The sequence below is a fragment of the Gossypium hirsutum genome, chromosome A02 (genome assembly GCF_007990345.1).
Source record: "Gossypium hirsutum isolate 1008001.06 chromosome A02, Gossypium_hirsutum_v2.1, whole genome shotgun sequence".
Classification (NCBI taxonomy): domain Eukaryota; kingdom Viridiplantae; phylum Streptophyta; class Magnoliopsida; order Malvales; family Malvaceae; genus Gossypium; species Gossypium hirsutum.
This window is the reverse complement of record NC_053425.1, coordinates 95,002,667-95,007,811: the sequence shown is the minus strand read 5'-3', so window position 1 is coordinate 95,007,811 and position 5,145 is coordinate 95,002,667. Positions and strand designations below refer to the sequence as shown.

Below are 5,145 nucleotides of genomic sequence, written 5' to 3'. Positions count from 1 at the left end.
GGGAATTGTTGGACAGCCGGATTGGTTCGGGCATATTGCGCGACCCACTCATTCATCATGGTAAAGAAGGCTTGTTTAGCCCCCTCACCTTGATTATTCGCAGATGACTGAGGTTCAACAGGCGGCGTCCCTTGTGCAGGAGCAGCCGCTACACTTTCAACGTCATCCGCCAAGGTTCTCTCTACACCAGGATCCATTCACTAATCACAACAAAAATTTTAACCGTCAGAAGTCATCACACATTTAAACATTAACATTAAGGCATGTATAGCTAGACTCATACGTGCTATGGTAGTCCTAGAACCGACTAAACCTGGCTCTGATACCAATCAAATGTAACACCCCGAACCCGAGATCGTCGCCGGAGTCGAACACGAGGTGTTAACAGACTTCAAACTACTTATTAAAAATTTCCCAGACAAGCTGTCACTCTGCGTACTAGTCGCTTTAAAAATCATATCTTGAGTTCTGAAACTCGAAATCCAGTTCCGTGAATTTTCCCTGAAACTAAACTCATATTCCCATCTACATATTTTTTTCTAGAATTTTTTGTTGGGCCAATTAGTACAGTTTATTAGTCAAAGTCTCCCATGTTACAGGGATCGACTACACTGACCTTTGCGCATTACGACTTGGATATCTACCTGTACAGGGCTTCAATACTGATTTCGTTTGTTTCTATAGAAACTAGACTCAAAGGGGAATCTATGCACATATAGCATGACTTCTAATTATCTCTGGTTAATTTATAATGAATTTCCAAAGTCGGATCAGGGAATCCAGAAATCACTCTGGCCCTCTTTTACAAGAGTTTAATTATCTCCTAACCTACAGCTCATATGGTCATTTTGTTTCTTCTATATGAAAATAGACTCATCGAGCTTCGATTACATAATTTATTCATTAATTAATTCCTCTCCTACTATTTTTAGTGATTTTTCAATCTCACGTCACTGCTGCTGCCAGCATCTGTTACTAAAGCAACTATGCCTATTTCGTGATTTCTCCTTGATCTAACTAGTAATTCGTCATACATATCACAAATTATGATCATGACTAGTCATGCCAAAGGCTAATCATTGTCAAACATCTCTCTACTACACTATTGCCATATCATGAATTTTAACACCAAAAATAATCAACCATGACATATGGCATAAAAATCGAATTTCCAAGACTTACGACCTAACATTATAGAACCAAATCCAACCGAACATTTATGCCATTTTCGCATGGCTAAAAGTTTACATACCAAATTTCAACAAAACATATTAGCCTATACATGCCGAAATGTTCTCCTAGACCCACTAAAAAGAAGATACCAAAAGTTGCTAGCCGGTGTGATGACTTCGATGACGGCCCGATCACGCAAAAAGAGACGAGTCCAAGAAACCTAGAATAGGTGACAAGGAAACACCGAGTGAGTATATAACTCAGTAAGTCATAAGCAATGCACTACCATCCATTAATAACATTATCACAAGAGGAAACAAAATGGAACGAGGCTAGTTACTCCATCCATACCGAACCATGCCATAGTTCCTCAGACCTATCGGTTCAATCTCATACCAAATCATGCATTCACATTCCATATACTAATCAATAGGATATTTGAGGCATTTTCATACATCATTTTATTTTCGTTACAATCATACAACTATACGGCCTTTCACCTATTCCACGATAAATCTTATGTACGTGACTTCAAGTATAATTGTCACATAGGTTCAAACTTACCAAGCTCAACTCCAAATATAAACATAGCGCCTATTAGCCATGAACTCAAGGTACTTACCCGATCCGCTGTCCGTGATCAACTCAATAATGTCGCACACTTAGTGTCCATAGTGATTCAAAAATATATATTAAGTCCGCACACTCAGTGCTATATAATCAACTCGCACACTTAGTGCTATATAATCAAACTCGCACACTTAGTGCTGTACAATTTAAACCCGCACACTTAGTGCCAATCTCATGATCATAAATGTTTATACCCGCACACTTAGTGCCGAGATCAACAACTCAATAATCTCACCTCTTTTCTTTTTATTCAACACTTTCATCACCACATGCATACATGTATATAAATTTATCATTCCATTCGGCATAATTACATAGACATTATGTCTATTTAGATCAATACAAAATATATGCTTAATGACTTACCTTGTGTTGGGTAAGACGGTTCCAACTCGGTTACTCGATGATCTTTTCTTTGCCCTTGCTTGCCTCTCCACCTTTAGCTTCTTGAGCTAAATCGATAAATTAACTAGTTTAACCATCTTGCTAAACATTCATACTTCAATTACACATGCATATGTATGTTTGTATATTCGGCAATGACAATGGTAATATAGCAAACCTTAATTTAACTTATAATTGTTCACAACACATTTAAAGCATCCACTCCATTCCATCATTTTAAAGCACATACATTACTCAATATTATCCACGTTCACATTCGGCATTTTCACAAATACACATGCCGATTTCATTCACTCATCTCTAATGTTAATTAAGAAATGCCGAATGTCACCAACTAAATGGCATACACACACTCACATGCATAAAAGTCATCCACACCTCCTATAGCTCATTCGGCATTCACAAAATCATACCATTAGAATTCATGTACAATACCGAACCTTTAGACATTCAAACATCTACTCTATTCTTTTCAAATCATCTAAACGGCAACACTCACATTCTAGCATTTAAATACAAAACATTTATTCAAGTAACTAAGCAAGTCCAAGTTCGGCTATTACACATATAAATACTATCAAATTAAATTTTTAACTAGATCAAACATCTCTCATCAACATTTATTCATCAAAACATAAAGAAAATAATCAAATCTCTTCATTAACAACCATGGCCGAATGCTCCATTCACCACCCAAATCCAAATTTTTAACATGGGCAAAGTAAGGAACTTAGTAACTAACTCAAAATAAGCTAAAATTTCAAAATCTAACATGAATTACTAACCTTGTTTTAAGCTTAAGATGGCCGAATGCTATATCCCTTTTCTTCTTTAAAGTTCGACTACTAAGGAAGAAGATGAAACCAACATTTTGTCTTTCTTTTGTTTTTCTATTATCCTTTCTTATTTTACTTAATTACTAACCCTTTATTTATTCTTTCTAACATAACACACTAAGCCAACATGTTCCCAACATGTTTCCACCCATAGCATGGCCAACCACTAGCTCAAATTTTGGGTAATTTGACATGCAAATCCATCATTTTCATAACATGCATTAATAGGCCACTTCACATTTGCCTAGCACATTTCTAAATTTTCTCACATAAGTCCTATTTAGTAAAATTCACTTACAATTAACAAAATTCAAACATGAAATTTTCACACATGCATATATACATATAATAAGTATCAAATATGATGGCTAATTATTAGTATGACTCGGTTTTGTGGTCCCGAAACCACTTCCCGACTAGGGTCAATTTTGGGTTGTCACAGCATTAGAATTAGTTGATCAATCCTAGCTAGATGATGATTACTGGACGTAATAATTGAAAGATGCATGCTTAATTTAGATCCTAACTTGATGAAATTAAATGTTCATAATAATTTGAGAGAGCTTTATTACCTGGCATAACTTTTAGATTTGTGTGATTCAAGTGTTTTAAATCTAATCCGTTCCTGTTACTTCACATAACTCTAAGAAACCCTTAGTTAAATATGATCATGGTAGTATGTATGTTTTTCTAAGTAAAAGATTCCAAAAGGACTTAAACTGGTTTCAAGTTAATGAAAGATCAAGTTGCCATGTAATACTTTCCGGACATTGATAAGCATGATAAAAAATGAATTAAGTTGAATGTTGTAATTATTCTAGCTCATTCATGTTATTATTGTTAAAGCTTGCGAATTTGTTGCTAAACCATCTCATTTCATTCATTGCATTTAAATTATTTCATTTGCATTTAATTAATTTAATTTAACACCTACCAATCGAAATTATTGTGTTTTCTTACCAACTTGCAATATTTAATTTTGCAATTATTTGATTAACATATAGAGTCCCTATGGAGACGATAACTCTTTTACTTGCTTATTACTTGATGACGATTGTGTATACTTGCACAAACCTACGCGTTACAAGTTTTTGGCTCCATTTCTAGGGACTATTAATTTAATCATTATTTGTGAAATTACTTCTTACGAATTGGTTTATTTATTTTTATTTTATTTAATTAAAATTTTTCATTTTTAATTAATTTTTTTTCCAGGTGTTGATTAGCATAGATTTTATCATCCATCTACTCCCTGTAGACCTTGAAATCGAGCGGACATTTTGAAAAAAAAGACAAGAAAGATTAGCCCAAAGACAAGTCGTAGAGATGGACCTTGTAAATCAAAACGATGTTCAAGGGAATGGAGCCGCTAATGTCCGTAATCCAATCCTTGTTGCTGATGATAGGGATTGAGCCATAAGACAATATGTTATGCCACTTTTTAACTAACTAAATATGAGAATTAGGAAATCGGAGATCGAGGCACTGCAGTTTAAACCTAAGCATGTGATGTTTTAGATGCTTCAAACAATGGGCCAATTTAGTGGAATGCTAGCTGAAGATTTATACATTCACCTTCGACTATTCATGGTGGTGAGCAATTCCTTTAAGGTAGTCGGTGTAACTGAAGAAGCATTGAGACTGAAGTTGTTTTCATACTCGTTGTGAGGTCGAGTACGAGCAGGGCTTAATTCGTTGCCACCATATTCAATTTCAACATGGTAAGAATTAGATGAACGCTTTTCGGTAAAGCATTTCCTACCTAGTAAAAATGCTAAGTTGTGGAATGAGATTACCACTTTCCAAAAGATGGATGATGAATCCCTTTACAAGGCATTGGAAAGGTTCAAGGAGTTACTTCGTAAATGCCCCCACCACAGGATTCCACATTGTATCCAGTTGGAGACATTTTATAATGGTCTCAACTCACACACAAGGTTAGTGGTAGATGCCTCTGCGAATGGTGCTCTCTTGTTGAAGTCTTATAACGAGGCTTACGAGATCATCAAGAGAATAGCCAGTAACAATTACTAGTGGCTGACAAATCGAGCAACTTTAGAAAGACAAGTAAATGGAGTGCATGAAGTAGATGCCCTTACTT

At 35.4% G+C, this 5,145-nt stretch overlaps 1 non-coding gene across 1 annotated transcript; it reads right to left on the bottom strand.

The window, feature by feature from the left end:
• Positions 1 to 4,821: 4,821 nt before the first annotated feature.
• LOC121217350 (small nucleolar RNA R71) lies at positions 4,822 to 4,927 on the bottom strand. Its single transcript, XR_005913440.1, has one exon. It is a non-coding gene; the product is annotated as a small nucleolar RNA R71 (small nucleolar RNA).
• Between the last annotated feature and the right edge of the window lie 218 nt (positions 4,928 to 5,145).